This window comes from Gorilla gorilla, chromosome 14 (genome assembly GCF_029281585.2).
Source record: "Gorilla gorilla gorilla isolate KB3781 chromosome 14, NHGRI_mGorGor1-v2.1_pri, whole genome shotgun sequence".
Taxonomy (NCBI): Eukaryota; Metazoa; Chordata; class Mammalia; order Primates; family Hominidae; genus Gorilla; species Gorilla gorilla.
Window position 1 is genome coordinate 57,441,764 of NC_073238.2, and position 21,503 is coordinate 57,463,266.

At 37.9% G+C, this 21,503-nt stretch overlaps 1 long non-coding RNA gene across 1 annotated transcript in view; it reads left to right on the forward strand.

Moving 5' to 3' along the window:
* The first annotated feature begins 5,477 nt into the window (after positions 1-5,477).
* The window catches only part of LOC134756983 (uncharacterized), a 173,830-nt gene continuing 157,804 nt past the window's right edge, over positions 5,478-21,503 (forward strand). The window contains exons 1-2 of the long non-coding RNA XR_010130550.1: positions 5,478-5,760; positions 10,736-10,807. This is a non-coding gene — a long non-coding RNA (uncharacterized lncRNA). The remainder of the gene's footprint in view (positions 5,761-10,735; positions 10,808-21,503) is intronic.

The window sequence follows — 21,503 nt, forward strand, 5'->3', positions numbered from 1 at the left end:
ATATTTAGTTCTTTTTTCTTTTTTGAGATGGAGTCTAACACTGTCGCCCAGGCTGGAGTGCAATGGCACTATCTCAGCTCACTGCAACCTCTGTCTGCTGGGTTCAAGTAATTCTCCTGCCTCAGCCTCCTGAGTAGCTGGGATTACAGGCGCTTGCCACCATGCCCATCTGATTTTTTTTTGTATTTTTAGTAGAGATGGGATTTCATTATGTCGGCCAGGCTGGTCTCAAAATCCTGACGTCATGATCCACCCATCTCAGCCTCCCAAACTGCTGGGATTACAGGCGTGAGCCACCGCGCCTGGCCAGACGTTTAGTTCTTAAAAGTCCTTTGACTCCACAGTCCCCAGCCTCTAGCCCTCTCCTCATCTCTTTTCTGGTTGTCTTTTTCCTTAACTTTGCTTATTTCTCTGTCTACTTAGAATAAAATTATTAGGGGTTTAGCTTCTACACCAAAAATTCCTAGTACAGCACTTTCTTGCTCTTTTTTAAAAAATTTTTTTGTTTTTATTTATTTTTATTTTTATTTTTTTTAATATACTTCAAGTTCTGGGATACATGTGCACAACGTGCAGGTTTGTTACATAGGTGTACATGTGCCATGGTGGTTTGCTGCACCCATCAACCGGTCATCTAATACGTGTGCATGTGTGTTTATAGTAGAATAATTTATAATCCTTTGGGTATATACCCAGTAATGGGATTGCTGGGTCAAATGGTAGTTCTGGTTCTAGATCCTTGAGGAATTGCTATACTGTCTTCCACAATGGTTGAACTAATTTATACTCCCACCAACAGTGTAAAAGCATTCCTATTTCTCCACATCCTCTCCAGAATCTGTTGTTTCTTGACTTTTTAATGATTGCCATTCTAACTGGTGTGAGATGGTATCTCATTGCAGTTTTCATATGCATTTCTCTAATGACCAGTGATGATGAGCTTTTGTTCATATGTTTGTTGGCCGCATAAGTGTCTTCTTTGGAGAAGTGTCTGTTCATATCCTTTGCCCACTTTTTGATGGGGTTGTTTATTTTTTCTTGTAAATTTGTTTAAGTTCCTTGTAGATTCTGGATATTAGCCCATTGTCAGATGGATAGATTGCAAAAATTTTCTCCCATTCTGTAGGTTGCCTGTTCACTCTAATGATAGTTTCTTTTGCTGTGCAGAAGCTCTTTAGTTTAATTAGATCCCATTTGTCAGTTTTCGCTTTTGTTGCCACTGCTTTTGGTGTTTTAGTCCTGAAGTCTTTGCACATGCCTGTGTCCTGAACGGTATTATCTAGGTTTTCTTCTAGGGTTTTTATGGTTTTAGGTCTTATATTTGTCTTAATTCATCTTGAGTTGATTTTTGTATATGGTGTAAGGAAGGGGTCTAGTTTCTGTTTTCTGCATATGGCTAGCCAGTTTTCCTAACACTGTTTATTAAATAGAGAATCCTTTCCCCATTGTTTGTTTTTGTCAGGTTTGTCAAAGATCACATGTTTGTGGACGTGCAGCATTATTTATGAGGCCTCTGTTCCATTTCATTGGTCTATATATCTGTTTTGGTACCAGTGCCATGCTGTTTTGGTTACCGTAGCCTGCTAGTATAGTTTGAAGTCAGGTAGCATGATTCCTCTAGCTTTGTTCTTTTTGCTTAGAATTGTCTTGGCTATATGGTCTCTTTTTGGTTCTATATGAAATTTAAAGTAGTTTTTTCTAATTCTGTGAAGAAAGTCAATGGTAGCTTGATGGGGATAGCATTGAATCCATAAATTACTTTGGGCAGTATGGCCATTTTCATGATATTGCTTCTTCCTATCCATGAGGATGGAATGTTTTTCCATTTGTTTGTGTCCTCTCTTATTTTCTTAAGCAGTGGTTTGTAGTTCTCCTTGAAGTGGTCCTTCACATCCCTTGTAAGTTGCATTCCTAGGTATTTTATTCTCTTTGTAGCAATTGTGAATGGCAGTTCACTCATGATTTGGCTCTCTGTCTTAAAGATAGTTCTAGTCCTGAAAGGAACTCAAGCTGCAGCTTTTTAAATAACAAAAATTCTCCTCTATATATGTTGATGATGATAACTAATTATGACAATCAAATATTTAAATGGCACTAATAATAAAATGGCAACTACCAACTATCATTAGCATGTGTTTTACAGCTTAGAAAGTACTTTCAAATTATTTATTGTCTCATTTGAATGAATTTCCTTTTCAGTTTATGCCTGGAGGATTTGCAAATAAGGGCTTTGTAACAGAGGATGGCCACACATACACATGCACATGCACACACATGCAGACTCGTGTGTAGAGCTCTGTTTCATGTGATGCTCATGTAAAGCTCCCTGAGATACAAGGCCTCTGTCAATCCATAGACAAAGTCATTGGTTCAGTGTCTATTGATCCTGGGTCCTGGGCTGGTAACCCTGACACAACAGGCCACCATGACGAGACATTACGGCCTTACTTTCTTAGTAGATATGTCTATCGAGTTTCTGAAAATACAGAGGATGGATGGGCTCATCTTCCTCTGGGATTATTGGGTCATTTCTCAGCATGTCTGAAGCCAAACAGGAGTGAGGCCCTGATGAATCACAGTCAGCATATACAGTTCAAGCAGGAGAAAGCTGAAATTTCAACAAAGATTTAAGTACTTCCAAGCACACAGCCTTTCATCTTTAAGGACTAATTCACAGTGTGCATTGTATACATCTTTATAGGGTCATGTTACCATTCCTGGACCCTTATTTCTTGGCAAATTGGGGGTGGAGTGACATTTATAAGTGAATGCATTCAGTGGAGAGCTTGCCATGACGTGTATTTCATTGGGAGAGGCCATAAATATTTTTTGCACACATCTGTATATCCATGTGATGCTTCATTTTGGAAAGCAACAATAACAACTGCGTCATTAAGCAACAGAGAGGCTAATGCATCAGCTGGCCTAGTAGGAAAGACAAACAAGGATCATCTTGTCAAATCAAAATGGATTGTGCTTTGCCACCAGCTGCCTGCTTTTTTGTAGGTCCCACAGTTCAAGGGTTTGAATTGAACCTGCAGTTGTAACTTAGGATATTACCACATCAGGCAACTCACCAGCGTCCTTTCTGCCCTCCAAGGTCCCTGCCCTGACTGTGATGGGAAGTTCCTAGATGTCCACAGTGTGGACCAATTATTGCCCAGGCCTTTTCAAAGTATCCCTAAATAGCTGCTGAAATGGAACACACTCAGGCATGTCCCTATGGCTCTTGGCTACTGTCATAGCTTTTAACACACTGCATTGTAATTGTCTTGTTGAGGAGGAAAATATTTTTTCATCTCCATCTTCTGTTTATGGCAGAGTTCCCTATTACAAACGACAGATTAACAAGAGAAAAGCATACATATTTATTTAATGTAAGTTTTATGTGACACGGGAGGCTTCATAGGGAAATGAAGACCCAAATAAACAGTTAAACTTGAATGTTTTTACAGTCATTTTGATGAAGAGTGGAGCATCGTGGAGAAATATGATAGGGCAACGAGTGTGATCTAATGGTAACAAATTGGGGGAACTTAGCAAGGCCTGTTTATTCAGATTCTTCTCTGTGTCCCTTTGCCTTCAGAGATAAGGATATTCCTTTCCTCCTGGTATAGGGAGGGTACCTCCCACATGAAAGTCTTATGACCTGCTTCAGAGGAATATCAAGAAATCCTTCCTAGGTTTTATGACCTGCTTCAGGAAAGAAGGGCAGAGGAAGGTGACAGTGATCTTCCTGCTTCTGCAGTTTTCTCAAATTTCTTCAGCTTAAAATACTGTTAAGTAGTGTGTCCTGAACCCCACTGTCAACTGGAGAATCATGCAGTTTGTAAATTTGGAAAGAAGAGCTTTTTTTCTTATGAAGAGTTGCAGCCTGCAGGCTGGCTGCTCCACAGGCTGAGAAGTGTAGCCTCCCACAGAAACTGAAAGCAGGCACTTCAAGAGAGGGAAGAATGAGACAGAAATGTGTGCTGAATGGGTTAGCTAAGTATATATATTCAACAGGTTAAAAGAGGAGCTATGGGCCAGGCACATTGGCTCATGCCTGTAATCCCAGCACTTTGGGAGGCTGAGGCGGGTGGATCACCTGAGGTCAGGAGTTTCAGACAAGCCTGGCCAACATGGCAAAACCCCGTCTCTACTAAAAAAAAAATACAAAAATTAGCCAGGCGTGGTGGCGAGCACCTGTAATTCCAGCTACTCAGGAGGCTGAGGCAGGAGAACTGCTTGAACCCGGGAGGCAGAGGTTACAGTGAGCTGAGATTGTGCCATTGCACTCCAGCCTGGGTGACAACAGCAAAACTCTGTCTCAAAAAAAAAAAAAGGCTATGAATATTCATGTAGGGGCATACATATGCATAGTAAGCAAGCATCCATCCATCCCATGTTTGCTTTGGGGTGGAGCCTTAACATTTAAATGCATTAAAATTAGGCTTTTTACATCAAAAGGTGAAATAGAGGACACAGAAGCACACAGTGTGCAGCCTCTGTAAACCAGCCTGAACAAGTCCACGGTCAGCAGCCTCTTATCAGGAAGGAACGCTGGTTGTTTGTTGTGTTGAAACCACAAACAAGGAGGGGAGTCTGGCAAGTCTTTCAAAAGGGCTTAGAAACCCTTGGAAAAGAAAGTCTAATGGCCACTAGTGGGGGAGGGGGTATACTGAGGCATGTACGACCTCCCATCCCATCATGGCTAGGAACTCAGTTTTAAGGTTACCTTGGGGTTCTCTTGGCCAAGAGGTGGTCTGTTTAGTTGGTTGATGGGGTTAGGATTTTATTTTTATTTCTCACCATCAATCTGATCACATCTCAATCTCCATTATTAGATCAAAAACTCCGTGAAGACAGAGACTATGTCCTATTTATATCCATGTACCCAGCATCTAATACACCTGGCATATAATAACTAATCAACAGGTTTGCTGATTGAATAAATGAATAGTCCTGTCCCAACAGGGCAAAGGAATTAATTTTTTTTTCTGAATGAAATTATTCCTCTATGACAAAGTTCACTTCCTCAAATTTCCTTTGGATCACTTTGTCTCTTGCATTGCACGTAGATGATGAATATTGAGAACATTTATACTTCATTTAGTCATTTTCTCCGCAAACAGATATGACAATGAATAATTTTATCATAAAATCAAATAAAAAGTGACAGGGAAGTATATTGGGTTGGTAGCATAGAAGAAAGGATGCCTGGGATTGCCGTGAGGCTGGGCTCGATGGAGATGTATCCTTCAGCTAAGAATGGGTCTCAGCCATCTCCTAGCGGCTATGAAATGTGGATGGCTGTGTTTATCATGACTAGAAGGACCTTGTGTCTCTTAATGGGTGGGGCTCAGGGATGTTAAACATCCTGTAACATTCCAGTCAAATCTTTATGATGAAGAATTTTCTGCGTTAATGCCATTAATATTCAATATAGGAATCATCTTTTTTTTTTTTTTTTTTTTTGAGATGGAATCCCACTCTGTCACCCAGGCTGGAGTACAGTGACATGATCTCGGCTCACTGCAACCAACCTCCTCCTCCTGAGTTCAAGTGATTCTACTGTCTCAGCCTCCCGAGTAGCTGGGACTACAGGCACCTGCCACCATGCTTGGCTAATTTTTTGTATTTTTAGTAGAGACGGGGTTTCATCGTGTTAGCCAGGAACGTCTTGATCTCCTGACCTTGTGATCCGCCGGACTCGACCTCCCAAAGTGCTGGGATTACAGGCGTGCGTCACTGGACCCGGCGGGAATCATCTTTTATACTGTAAGTTAGTTTCACTTCAGGAAATGCCATTTGTTTCCTCCCTCCACCTTTTTTATTCTTTTTTCCCTTTCTTCCTTTTCTTCCTTATTTCATTCTTTTCTTCCCTTCCTCCTTCCGATACTTACTAAATATCTACTAAGGGAAATGGATGGTGATGCTTATGAAAATGAATCAGACATAGGCTTGGCCTCAGGGATTAAACTCATGCAGGGAAAGATGTGACATTTGTTTAAAAATAAAGAGAACTGGGCAGAAAGAAAGTGGAGGGAAAGTAAAGGTAAAATGTTATAGATCAGAGGAGAGAGAGATGTCCCTGATGTTTTAAATGAAATGCATCTTATAAATCAACATTTCATTATGTTTTGCAGACCTCTATAGTTTACAAAGGCCTTTCCTATATGTTCTTTCGTTTACATTAATACTTACTGTAACCCAACAAAGGTACTTTATTTTCCCTCAGATTTATTCCTCACTGTTTCTCTGCTCTGCTTTGTATTAGCAGGGGCCAGACCTTGCAAACTATGCCCCCATCCTTATTAGCTGGCTGCCAGCTGGGTTTAGCTAATAGGAAGCAATGGGAGATAGAGCCTTCTCCCTTAAGCAGCAGGTAGCTGCTTCTTCTCTGGGGGTCCACTTCCTACGAGACAAGCCTTCTGTGTCTGGATTCCAGAACTCTGCCTCTTCCCGTTTCTCTCCTGCTGAGGAGTAGTATAGCTTCCTGTTGTTGAAATCTCTGGTTTACTCCACCATTCCCTTATGACTCTTAAAGTCTCCACCACCTGAGTAAGCAATACTTTGTATTAAATTCCCTGGGCTGTAAATATCTGAATGGGATTTTGTTTTTTTAATTAGATCCTAAGTAGAAAGAAAGCACTACTCTTACCACTTTAGAGATAAGGAGAAAGTTAAACGACTTTCCCAAGGTCAACCAGCAATAAGAGGCAGAGTCCAGGTCTGTCTCCTGACTCCAAATCCAGGCTTTTATCCACTGCCTCATACTGCCTCCCTTAGAGATTATAACAATGAAAACATAATACAAATAAAGACTTTTCCAAGATCATATAAAAGACATATCAGATTGTAGAATTTTGTTTTCCCCTGTGTGCTTTTAAATTGAGATGAGCTTCTTTTGTTTTTATTGTTCTTGGGAAAAGTTAATGTATTAGCTAGATTAGGAGAATGTAACACAAGTACATATGGATATTAGCCTGACATTTGACAAAGTCATTCATGATAGCCTACTGGAACAATGCATGTTGGTACAGTCACATGGATTAGTAAATATTTGATGCAAGGTTTTAAAAAGTCCACATAGTACCTTATGCTGTCATATCTCATAATATTTCTACGATTATCATTATGACCTCACCTTGGAATGAGGAAAAGTAAAAGTCATATTGAAAATGTTTTCAGTTTAGAAAGCTTTCATAAATATATGAATCAGAGATACATTTGTCCAGGTTACCATACCCTGGCTACAAGGATATTTTAATTATCAAATATTACTAAATTAGTTACTGAATGTTACCAATCACCAAAATAACTAATTTAATAATAATTATAAAGCCCTATTCTCTGAAAAGACCTTATGGGGATGGACCAGGATCTGAAGTAAGGGCTTGGGGATATGGGCCTGGCAAAAACAGGAAGTGGAGCTCTGTGAGAAGGCTCAGTTTGGAGGGGCTGCTTGTTCAGATTTTGCTATGATTTGAATCCCATTCTTTCTCCTGGAGAACAAGAAACTAAGAATGGGAATCCAGAAGCATCAGGTCACATTCCAAGAGTGGTTACTTACACCACATCTGTCATCAGCCAAATCTATTCTGCCTTGAAACAGAGGAGAGAAATAAGAGGAAGGGCATTTGAGCCTTATTTCATAAAGTGCATGGTGTTGAATGCTAAATTATCCATGTCTTTGAAGGGCTGAGTTTGAATGAGTTCACATATACATCCCAGTGATTCTCAACTGTGGATCCTAGATAACATTTGGAAAATAGCAGGGTTGTTTTTGTGAGAAATAATCGCTACAGGTGGTTCAGTACATGTTAGTTGTTACGACAGTTCCATACAACAAAGAATTATCCTAAAATTATCACACCTACCTCCTAGGTGGTACGTATGGTACTCTGTTAGGATTGTCTGATTAATTCCATGAAGGTCTATACTCCTGGGGTTAGGGCTGTGGCTGGGGTCTCTCCTGAAAAAGAAGGACTTCCTAAGTGTCGATTTTCTGGAGAAGAGGTGATTTATTAGGTAAAAAGTCCCATAATTATTTGGTGCAAAACATCCAAGAATGTTTCTGCTTGGAACAGATGTAGGCCCACATACAAAAGAGGGTCAACGTGAGATCATATTAGAGAAGCTGGACTTATCACCAATTCCTTTGGGCAGTGGAAGTAATAAGTTGACCTATTTCATCTAACTCCACTAATGTCCACACTGTTAGGTTGGGGGAATGTGTGAGTCTTCCTTTGATGGGTGTCCCTTAGGGGCTGAAGCAGCCTCCAATGTCCAGGTGGTGATGGCAGTGATGTAAATGAAAGAGCTGCAAAGGAAGGCAAATCCAGAGAGGAAAAGAAAACAACTGCAAAGGTCATTCATCTCTTCTCATTTGGGGAGGAGTCTCCTGCCATTGCCTACTTTTTTTTTTTTTTTTGAAACAGAGTCTTGCTGTTGCCGAGCCTAGAGTGTGATGGTGAAACTTCTGCCTCCCAGGTTCAAGTGATTCTCCAGCCTCAGCCTCCTGTGTAGGTGGGATTACAGATGCGTGCCACCACACTTGGCTAATTTTTGTATTTTTAGTAGAGACGAGGTTTTACCATGTTGGCCAGGCTGGTCTCGAACTCTTGACTTCAAGTGATCCACCCGCCTCGGCCTCCCATAGTGCTGGGATTACAGGTGTGAGCCACTGCACCCAGACCATTACCAACTTTGGAAGATTGAAGTGTTATTATGATATGGCTAGATGTTCATCAGTCCTATTTCCTCTTCCTGGGCACATAGAAAGACAAAATTTCCAGCACTTGGTTTGGAGCCATATGACTGGTACGGCTCATAGGATGTGGTTGAAATGATATATGACACTTCCAGACCTGGCCCTTAAAATCTCCTGTGAGATTCTTGACTCTCTCTCTGTTCCCTATCTTCATGTACGGTGGAGCCATTCTATGGGAACAACCCAGTTTCCTAGATACTGGTTAAAGGAAAACTGTCTAGAGGAGTCACAACCAACACTGGACTGATACATGATTGCAAATTAAACTTCTGTTGCATTAAATTACTGAGATTTGAGGGTTTATTTGTTACAACAGCATAGCCAAGTTTATGTACCACAACTTTGAAAGGGCATTAATCAATAAACTGTGGCTGATTCCTGGAGAAAAGGGTATAGTGGTATATGACAAGGCTCTGCTTTCTGCCTGTTAATGACCTGGATGAGAACAGTGGTAGAATACTGATCAAATTGGAAACTGATAGGAAACAGGAAGGAATACTTCATGTATCTGGTAATAACATAAGAATATTTCTAAAAATAACTAGAAGATTTAAAATACTGAACCAAATCAAATACATTTCTATAGGGCTAAATGGAAACTACTACACTTATATCCAAAAAGCCTATCTTACAAGTATAGAATAGACAATAAGTGAAAAATGACTTCAAGGTTTAAAGTGACAGTAAGGTCAATATGAGCTAACATGTTGCAGTTATGTGATATAATCTTCAGCTGCATTAATATAAATACGAAGTCTGAAACTGTAGATAGTAACATTATTCTATTTTTTAGTGATTGAACCAATACTGTGCTCTCTAAATGCTTCAGTTTAAACTTTAGGACTATCCCTGTAGGAAAAAAAATAGTCACCATTATTGTAGGAGCTTGAATTAATGGTATGAGGAATAATCAAAAGAACTGGACAGGTTTACTTTGGAGCAAACTTACTTAAAGGGACCTTGATAATCACTGAAAATACATTTTATTGATATACTTCACATACCATTACACTCGCTCTTTTAAATTATACAATTCAAATTTTTTTATATATTCACAACTAGATAGATCACCACTATCTAATTTCAGAATATTTGCATCATCCAAAAAGAAACCCTATGTACGTTAGCAGTTACTTCCTACTTCCCTCTCCCCATAGTTTCTGGTAATTGCAAATCTGCTTTAGGTCTCTATATATTTGTCTATTCTGAGAATTTCATACAAAGGGAATCATGTAATACGTGGTATTATATGTCTCACTTCTATCAGTGAGCATAATGTTTTGAAGATTCACCCATTTTGTAGAATGTATCAGTACTTCATTCTTTTTTATGGTTGAAAAATATTGCATTATATGGATATAAAACATTTTGTTTATCCATTCATCAGTTGATGAATATTTGGGTTGTGTCCACATTGTGGCTATTAGGAATAAGGCTTCCATGAACAATGCTTCTATTAACACACATTTAAAAAAAATTTTAAGTTCTGGAATACATGTGCAGAACGTGCAGGTTTGTTAGATAGCTATATGTGTGCCACGGTGGTTTGCTGCACCTTGTGACCTGTCCCCTAAGTTCCCTCTCCTTGCCCCCGACCCTGCAACAGGCCCCAGCGTGTATTGTTCCCCTCCCTGTGTCCATGTGTTCTCATTGTTCAACTCCCACTTATGAGTGAGAACATTAATGCACAATTTTTTATGTGACATATGTTTTTAGTTCTTTTGAGTATGGATATGATTTGGCTCTGTGTCCCCAGCCAAATCTCATCTTCAATTGTAATCCCCGCATGTTGAGGGAAGGACCTGGTGGGAGGTGACTGGATCATGGTAGCAGTATCCCTCCATACTGTTCTCAAGATAGCGAGGGACTTCTCACAAGGTCTGATGGTTTTAAAAGTGACAGGTTTTTTTTTTTTTTCTTGTTCTGCTCTCTCTCTCTCCTTCTCTCTCTCTCTCTCTCTCTCTTCTGTCACCATGTAAGATGTGCCTTGCCTCCCCTTGGCCTTCCACCATGATTGTAAGTTTCCTGAGGCCTCACCAGCTATGCAGAACTGTGAGTCAATTAAACTTCTTTTGTTTAGAAATTACCCAGTCTCAGGTAGTATCTTTATAGCAATGTGAAAATGGACTAATACAGGTATATACTTAGGAATGGAAATGCTGGGTCATGTGGCAACTCCATTTAACTTTTTGAGGAACTGCCCCACTGATTTACACATCAGCTGTACTGTTTTACATTCCCGCCAACAATGACAACAGTTTCAGTTTCTCCACAAACTGTCTAACACTTGCTATCATCTGTATTTTTTATTAGAACCATCCTAGTGGATGTGAAGTGGTATCTTATTCTGACTTGATTTGCATTTCTCTAATGATTAATGATGTTGAGCACCTTTTCATGTATTTATTCCCATTTGTATATCATTTTTTGAGAAATATCTATTCAGATTATTTCCCAATTTTTATTGGGTTATTTGTCTTTTTATTATCGAGTAATACTTCTTTTAATATTCTGGATACTAGACCCTGATCAAACATATAATTTGAAAATACTCTATCACATTTTGTGGGTTCTTTCAATTTCTTGATAGCATCTTTTGATACATAATTTTTTTTAAATTTTGAAGTCCAATGTTATTTTTTCTTTGGTTTCTTATACTTTACGTGTCATCTCTGGGAAATCATTGCCTAATGCAAGGCCGTGGAAGATTTAACCTAAACTATCTTCATTGTCCATAATTTAGGTCTTTGATGCATTTTGAATAAACTTATGTTTGAGTAAATATATTTTGAGTAAAAATATGGTATAAGTTACACACCCAACTTTATCTTTTTGCATGTACGTATTCAGTGCACTATTTGTTGAAAAGACTATTCTTTAATTTATTTACATCCTGATGTATTATGTCCTTTCTTCTGCTTGCTTTGGGTTTAATTTACTATTCTTTGTCTAGTTTCTTAAGGAAAAAGATTAGGTGATTGATTCAGAATCTTATTTCTTTTTTAAAATACAGATACTTACAGCTGTAAATTTCCTCCTAAGCACTGCTTTCATAGCCTCCCTTAAGTTTTGGTATGTTGTGTTTTTATTTTCATGCAACTCAAATTAATGTCTCTCATGTTTTATTTTTTAACCCATTGGTTATTGAGAAGTGTATTGTTTAATTTCTAGATATTTATAAATATTATAAATTTCCCTCTGTTATTGATTTCTAATTTCATTCCATTATGGTCAGAGAATATACTTTGTATGATTTCAATCCTTTAAAAATACATTGAAACTTATTTTATGTCCTAACATGTGTTCTATCTCAGAGAATGTTCTATGTGTACTTGCAAAGAGTTTTTATTCTGCTACTTTTGGGTGGAATATTCTACAGATGTCTGTTAGCTCCTGCTGGCTTACAGAGCTGTTCGTGACTTCTGTTTCCTTCTTGATCTTCTGTCTAGTTGTTCTGTCTATTATTAAAAGTGAAGTGTTGAAGTCTCCAGCTATTATTGTTGAACTGTCTATTTCTTCAATTCTGTCAGCGTTTACTCTATGTATTTTGGTGCTCTGTTATTAGGTGCATATGTGCAAAAATTTTGTTTTGTATTGCATTGAATTGATACATCAATTTAGATAAATTGTCATCTTGGCAATATTGACTCAATATGTGTATATAAGGGTACTTCAAAACATTTGTGGAAAAAATGAAATTCAAAGATAAAAATAAAAAGTATAAACTTTATTTCCAATATAAGCTCCATCAAGTTCAAGATATCTTTATAAGTTATGGTATCAGCCATTTAGCTCATCCCTAAAGAATTGAGGGTCTTGGGAATTTAATCATGTCAATGCAGTCATTTTTTGCAATATTAACTGAAGAATGGTAGGTGCCCTTTAAAGATATTTTAAGATAAGAAAAAAAAGAAAACCAGAAAAATGTCAGAAGGAGCCAAATCAGGTCTGTAAGGTGGATACCTAATGATTTCCTATAGAAATTTTCACAAAATTGTCCTTGTTTGATAAGAAGATAGGAGCATTATCATGGTGGAGAGGAACACTGGTGAAGCTTTCTCAGGCATTTTTCTACTAAAGCTTTGGTAACTTTCTCAAAATACTCTCATCATAAGGAGATATTATTGTTCTTTGGCCCTTGGGCAACCCAAAAAACTGTTGCCATGACCTTTGCTCTTGGCCAGTCTGCTTTGGCTTTGACTGAACCACTTCCACTTCTTGGTAGCCATTGCTTTGATTGTGCTTTGTCTTCAGGATCATACTGGTAAAGTCATGTTTCATCTCCTGTTACAATTCTGAAAAGAAATGCTTCAGGATCTTGATCTCAGTTGTTTTAAAATTTTCGTTGAAAGCTCTGCTCTTATCTGCAGCTAATTTGGGCACAATGGTTTTGGCACCTGTTAAGTGGAAAGTTTGTTCAACTTTATTTTTTTAGTCAGGATTGTGTAAGCTGAACCAATTGAGATGTCTATGGTATTGACTATTGTTTCTGCTCTTGTTGGTCTTCTTCAATTAGAGTGCAAACAAGATAAATTATTTCCCTGAAAGAAGCTCTTTTCAAACTGACGTCTTATACTTCTTAGTGCATCAAATAGGATTCGGTTCAGACATGTTATAACAAGTTAGTACAAGTTTATTTTTGTGCAAAAAGATTTTGAAATCCGTTCATAGTTTTTTCATAATATGCATTTTCCATGAACTTTGTGAAGACCCCTTGTGTGGTATATCTCTCCACTTATTTAGATATTTTCTAACTTATCTCAGTAATGTTTTATTGTTTCCTATGTAAAGGTTTTACATATATATATTTTTAGATTTTTTTCATATTTATTACAAATGGGATGTTATTGCAAATGGAATCTCTTTAAAAGTTTTATTTTCCTTTTTTTCTAGTACGAAGATATATAATTGGTATATTTACCCTGAAACTAGTACTTATAAATCATAAATTTTAATAGCTTTAGGTTACTTTGAACTTTCTACATATATAATCTTACCTTCTAGAATAAAAAGAAAAAAGCAACCAGTTGTTTTATTTCTTCCTCTCCAACTCTTAAATATTTATTTCTTATTCTGGCTGCATTGTACTGGCTATAACCTTTATTACAATATGAATATAAGTGGTGATGGCAAGAGTCCTTGATTCATTTCAAATCTCAGAGCAAAATCTTTCAACAATTTACCATTAGCTGTGAGGATTTTTGTAGGTTTGGATAGGTATTCTTTAATAGATAAAGGATATTCCTTTCTATTCTTTGTGAACAAAGAGGTTTTTGTTGTGTTATTTTTGATTTTTTTGTTTTTGTTCTCCCCTATCTGACTGTCATTTATTTCTACAACTCCTCGAGAGAAGTAGTCATAAGTGGCCTGTTCCATCTTCATAACAGAGAAGGTCATAGGATACTTAAAGCCTACCTATTCAAAGCATGAATTACAATATATTCCACAGTGAAAAAGTGATGACTATCTCAATTTCGAAGTTTATAGTTAAGCAACACAGGCTTTTAAAATAAAACAAGAGCCCATTCCAGGGGTTGCAAACTGGTGACCAGTAGGGTAAATCTGGCTGTAGATGGTTTTATCTGGTCCACAGTAGTTTTAAGCTTTTGTTTTTTCTTAATTCTTCACCAGGGATACAAAAATTTTACATTTACATCTGTGATTTCTGCCTTCTCTTTTTTAAAAAAATTGGTAATGGGCCTTAATGCAAAATCGGCTGGAGAATAAAGATCCCTTTTTTTACAAGACGTGTTCTTAAATTTGCCACTGATAGTCACATACCAAATTTCTCCTTCTAATTTTGTTGTATAGTTTTGAATCTGGGCAGACTATCTGCAATTTGGTGAAAATGTTGTTTAGTATGTAAATAAACAAAAACACCTAAATTTTACATGGTTATAGAATGCTGAATAATATAAATCGAAAGAAAACAGAAAAGATGAATTAAAGGACGGGGGTGGGCGGAAGTTTGAGCTTAAAGATTCCAAAGCAAGTGAAACCATGGTACATAGTTTAGAAAATGTTATATATGTACAACATAAGGTGGACTGTGAGGCTAACTTTAGGAAAACATTAGTAATTTGTGAGGGAAACTGACAGATTACAAAGGTTGTTTCCTTTATCTTCCTAACCTATCAATATCCCACTTTGATATTAATTCAAAATGTTTAATGAAATGACTTCTCTGATAGTTAAGAAAGTTTACATATTAAAACACTTATTTCTGAGGATACAGTCTATCATTTGAATGAGAAGACCCAAAGAATGCCTTACTAAACAGTAAACTGCCTTTAAGTATATCATCTGTGATCAATTCAGTAAGACTAAGTTTATTACACTTCAATTCCAGGCATAAAATGACTATCTGGTAAACTACAAAGAGCTCCTTACAAAAGAAGTCCATATAATTACAGATATTGTAGAATTCCAGGCTCTTCTCTGAAAAATGCAAAGGAATCGATGTTCGAGTACTACGGTAATCCACATCTTTCTCAGGTCAGACTATACCATATACTGCAGAAATGTTTAATCAGTTTTGGCAGCTCAGGCCATGAAGCCCCACCACAACATCCTGAACTGTTAGAGTCTAACTCTTGGGTCGCTGTTAAGAACTATAGGATCTTCAAGGCTTTCTGGGAAGCTTTGCTCAGTTTGCAAATCACATAAGAGGGAAGAGTTGCCTCTTCCTGTTTGCCTGGCTTCCCTTCCGGGATTGCTTCTCTTATCAGTTTCAGGCTCTTTGGTATTTCTCTATTTTAAAGATTTCATAGGGATGTGTAGGGCATGAGTCAAATGACACATATCCACCACCATTTGAGGCCTGATGTCCCCCGTAAGGTGGGTTGTCTCAGAATCCAGAAGTGGCTTATAGTCTGTGATAGAAATCCAATCCGCAGCAACTGCAGGGAGCAGCACTGAGGACCCACAGAAGGCCTTGTAGTCTTCCAGATCTGTCACTGTGGGCAGGCCCCACAAGCACGCTGCAACTGTATACTATGGAAATAACCTATGAACACATCTAAGAGTGAGAGGTGAAGCCAGTTGGACTTCTAGGTCGGGTGGGGACTTGGATAACTTTTCTATCTTACAAGAGGATTGTAAAATGCACCAATCAGCACTCTGTAGTTAGGATTGTAAAACGTGCCAATCAGTGCTCTGTGGCTAGCTAGAGGTTTGTAAAATGAGCCAATCAGCACTCTGTGAAATGGACCAATCAGCACACTGCAAAATGGACCAATCAGCTCTCTGTAAAATGGACCAATCAGTAGGAGGTGGGCCAGGACAAATAAGGGAATAAAAGCTGGCTGCCCACAATAAGCCAACAGCAACCCCCTAGTCCCCTTCTAGGCTGTGGAAGCTTTGTTCTTTTGCTCTTTACAGTAAAGCTTGCTGCTGGTCACTCTTTGGGTCCGTGCCACCTTTAAGAGCTGTAACACTCACAGGGGAGGTCCACTGCTTCATTCTTGAAGTCAGCTAGACCAAGAACCCACCGGAAGGAACCAACTTAGGACACAAGAGCAACAGGCTGCTACTGCAAAGAGGCCCAAACAGCAGAGATCTCAGCACTTCCAGCATCCACAGGCAACCCTCCATGTTGACCCCGTCTCACTGCCACCCCCTGATGTTCCCCCCACCCACGATCCATCTGCCCGGTTGGAAGTGGTTTGGGGGAAGAGGAAGGGATAGCAAGTGGTAGACTATCACTTGGTCCCCCAAGCACAGGAGAGGCTGGCCAGCATTTATTAACCACGTGGTGAACGGCACCTTGTCTGAACAGTCACCATCAGGTCCCAGCAGCAGGCCAGGTGAGCGCAGTGTCCTGAGGGCCTGGACTTAGGGAACGCATCCATGGCCAAGGTGAGGTAGCAGAGGCAGAAAAGGCCAAGGCTCAGCAGGCCAGCCAGCCCCTCAAACTGCAGCCCGCACTGCTGGTACATAGTCATTGTGTGCAAACTTCAGCCATGCCAGCACAGGCAGCACTAGCTGTTGGCTGAGCGCAGTCTCGACTTGGTGGCCTTCGGAAGACCGAACCAGGGGCTCAGGCTCTGGCTCCTGCTTTAACAGAAGCCTCCACCGGTGTCTGCTTCCGCGAACTGAGCTCCTCCTCCTGCTGGGCAACTTCAGCTGCAAGATGAGTGTCTCCTCCCTAGAGGCCATGGTTTGGAAGTTATTTTCAATACAATGATTTCCATACATACATTCAATACATACATTTCATTCAATACATTGATTTTTGAATGTGAAATCCAACTTTTTTTCTTAAACCCAAATTGTTCATGGTGTGTTATCTTTTTTGTAGGTTGCTATATTTGATTTACTAAAATTTTGTATATCACTTATTGCATCTGTGTAAATGAGAGAGCTGGAGCTCTAATTTTCTTTTATTGTAATGTCATTGGCAAATTTTGGTTTCAGTGTTATGCTGTCCTCATAAAATGATTTGGTGAGTATTGTCTCTTTTAATACTTTACAGAATTTGTCTATTTTATGAAATTTTTTCCATAAATATTTCATGGAAGTCACTGGTGAATTCCGGATCTAGAATTTTCATTAAGGGAAGGTTTCAATAGATACAGAACTATTTTGAGTTTGCATTTCGTTTTGATAAGTTGCACTTTCCTTAGGGTTTATTTCATCTAAAATTTTAAATTAATCGGCCCAAAGTTGTTCACAATGATCTCTTATGAGCTTTCTAATGTCTAATAGGACCTGTAATGATGTACGCTTTCTCAGCCCTAATTTTAGTTGTGTGAGCGCTCTCTATAGAAACTCACACCCCTGACCAGGGCTCATTTTTTTAGGCTGGCCAGCTCCAGCCCTGGGCCAACTCTAGCCTTGTGTCTGTTTTTATAAAATAAAGTTTTATTGGGACACAATCATACTTATTCATTTGTATATTATCTGTAGCAGCACCACAATGCCAGAGATGAAGAGTTTCACAGAGACCGTAAAGTCTGCAAAGACCAAAAAATAAATAAATAAATAAAATTTTTTATCTGGTCCTTTACAGAAGAAGTTATTTTATTCCTGATCTAGGCTATTAGTCTACTGAATGAACCAACTTTTTGTCTTAGTTTCTCCTCTCCTATGTTTATTTCAGTAATATCTTTTATTTTTTATTTAAATTTAATTTGCTTTTTAAAAACTTCTTGAAATAGTTTCTCAGATAAATTGATTTCCAGTTCTTCTTGACTGGCTTATTAAGCCATAAATTTCCCTCTAAATAAGGCTTTGTCTGTGATTCATAAGCTTTGATATATTTTCATTACCATTTAGTTCAAAATATTTTCTAATTTCCATTATAATTTTTTATTTGAATCTTGGGTTATTTAGCATTGGATTTCTTAATTTCCAGATATATTTTCTAGTTATTTTTTGTTTTTAATTTCTAGGTGAATTTTAGAGTCGCCTGGGAATATAGCGTGTATGATTTTTTTTTTTCTTTGAAATTTTTGAGACCTGCCCCATTCTCCAACATATGGTCAATTTTGGTAAATATTCTGTGTGCACTTGAAAAAATGTGCATTCTGAAATTATGTTCAGTGTTCTAAGTATGTCAATTAGGCCACGTTTTGTAATCCTGTTGCACTAATCTGTATCCTTACTGATGTATTGTTTGCTTGTTCTATCTATTATTGAGAGAGTTATGTTATAATCTCTCATTGTAATTGTGAATTTTTTACATGTCCTTTTACTTCTGTTATTTTGGCTTTATATATTTTTCATACAAATATGGGTTAGGTACATATAATTTCAGAATTGTGTGTGATCCTGGTGGATTAACCATTTTATCTTGTGAAACATCCTTATTTATCTCTGGTAATTAACCCTGCCTCAATGTTTATTTTCCTGATATTTAATAAATTGTAGCAGCTAATTCTTTGCTCAGAATTCCAATGTCCTATCTCTTCCTTCTTTTTTTATCTGACCGATGGATTCACACATCACACAATTCTTGACTTTCAATATTTAAATGCTCTTATAATTAGTACCTGTTTCCTATTAGCAATATATGGCTGATTTTTGTTAAGTCTAATCTACCACTCTTTATATTTCATTTTCAGTATTTAGTATAGATGTACTGTATTTACTGATATATTTTAGTAAAGGCTATTTTTCCCACTTGTTATCTTTCTTTTTCTAATCTTTATTGACTTTTGAATTAATTATTTCTCATAATTCAAATGTTCTCTGTTAATATTTATGTTATTTTAGTAGTTGTCTTAAATTACTGACTTTTTAGAAAATAAAACAATGCCTTTACCTCTCCCAGACAATGTAAGGACTTTAAATCTATTCCCGCTCCATCAACTTATGTGATATTGTTGTCATGTGTGTTGATTCTATGTAAATTTTAAATCCTAGAGGATGCGATTGTGTTATAGAGTCAGTATTCTTTTACATGTACCCATATTGTCACTAGTTCTCTTGGTTGTTACTCCTTTTGGCATCTCCTTGCTTCATTGAGAAGTCATCTTTCTTCAACTTAAAGAATACGTCAGTACTGGCTGGGTGCGGTGGCTCACACCTGTAATCCCAGCAATTTGGGAGGCCACAGTGGCAGATCACCTGAGGTCAGGAGTTTGAGACCAGTCTGCCTGCCCAATGTGGCGAAACCCCGTCTCTACTAAAAGTACAAAAATTAGTTGGGCGTGATGGCGGGCGCCTGTAATCCCAGCTACTTAGGAGGCAGAGGCAGGAGAATTGCTTGAACCCGGGAGGTAGAAGTTGCAGTGCACTAAGATCTTGCCACTACACTCCAGCCTGGGCGATAAGAGCGAGACTCCATCTCAAAAAAAAAAAAAAAAAAAAAAAAAAAAAAGTATTTCCTTTAGTGTGAAGCTTCTGTGGTGGTTTTTTTTCCTTAGTTTTGTTTGACTGAAAAATGTCTTTATCTTCTTTTTTTTTTTTTTTATAATGAGACTTTATCTTCCTGCCTTTCTAATTTCGTCCTGGTTTTTATTTTCAAAATTTTAAGTGTGATATTTTCTAGGTGTGATTTCCTTCTATGTATCTTTCTTGTGGCTAATGGAGCTTGGTTAGTATCCTTTTTCTGTTGAAACATTGAGGGTCATCCTTATTTCTTCAGCTGTTACTTTTGCTCTATTTTCTCTCCCTGGAACTCCCATTATAGGTCTGTCAGACTTTTCACCATGTCCCATATAATTCTTAAGTTTTTTTCCTGTATTTTCCATCTTTTTGTCCCTTTGTGTCAATCAATACATTTTATTTTGGCCTATATTCCAGTTTACTAAACATCTTTTTAATAGTATCTTTTTCCTTTCTTTTCTTGTTTTTTAGAGACAGGGTCTCACTCTATCACCCAGGCTGGAGTGCAATGGTGTGATCATAGCTCACTGTAACCTCGAACTATTGGGCCCAAGTGTTCCTCCTGCCTCAGCCTCTCAAGTAGCTGGGACAAGAGGCGTGCACCTTGAACTGTACCTAATTGGCTTTTAAATCTATCCATTTGGAATCATGCTATGAGGATTTTTTTAAAACAGCTTTATTGAGACATTAATTCACATACCATACAATTCACCCATTTAAAGTGTATAATTCAGTGGCTTTGAGTATATTTACATGGTTGTGTATCCATCAGCACATTTCTTTTTTACATTTAGAACATTTTTATTACCTGGAAAAGAAACCCTGACCTCTTAGTCATCACCACTTAACCTCCCATCATGCCCACCTCTGGGCAACCACTAGTCTGCTTTCTGTCTCTATAGATTTGTTTGTTTTTGACATTTTATATAAATGAAATCATGCAGTATGTGGTATTTTGTGGCTGGTTTCTTTCACTTAGCATAGTTTTCAAGGTGGATCCATGTTGTACCATGTAGCAGTCTTCATTTGTTTTTATTTCTGAATAACAATGTATACATGTACCGTATTTTATTTATTCATCTGTTGATGGATATTTATGTTGTTTCCATCTATTGAGTTTTATATTTCACTGATAGTTTTCAGTTTTAGAATGTAATTTGATTCTTTTTTATATTTTCTGGTTCTAACTCCTGTCAGAACTTGTTAATTTATTGAACATATCTAGCTGTGTCTTATAGCTACAGTATCTGGATTGTTTTTGTTGTCGCTGCTCTGTTTCTGTTTCTTTTTCTCTCTTTTTTTTTCTCTTTAGCCTTGCTTTTTTGTATACCTATTTATTCTTTATTGAACTCTTCAGATATTTTTCATGAAAAATGGCAGAGATAATTTGTGGCTCTGGATTATGCTATCCCCTCCAGAGAGGATTTACTTTGTTTCTGGCAGGCATTTAGGCAAGGAAGTTGATCACGTTAATCCAATCAAGCTTGACTTAAGTGTGAGGTGTGGTCTGTTGCTGGTTCACCCATGCATTTTAGGCCTCCAATCCTGAAAGCCCAGGGTGCTTACCAGGGCCCCTTCTTCTTAGTGATTTCCAAGTTTTGACTGTTAAATCTGGAGCTGTTAAAAGCCCTTCTCTGTTTCTCAGACTCTTAGCTGCCACTTTCACTTTGAACATCAGTAACAGCTGTAAGTATCAAAGTGACCCTGAACTGTGGGTTTACATTTTTTTTTGGTTTTCTCCTCTTCCATATCTTTGCCTCACAAGTCTTACTTTCTTGATAGGTCTCATGTCTTTAAAAATATTTTTAAAATATATATTATCCTGCTTCTCTGGTTATTCTCAGCCAGGAGGCTTCTTTGAAACTATCTAGTTGGCCGATGCTGGAAACAGAAGTCTACCCACGAATTTGTTAAGAAT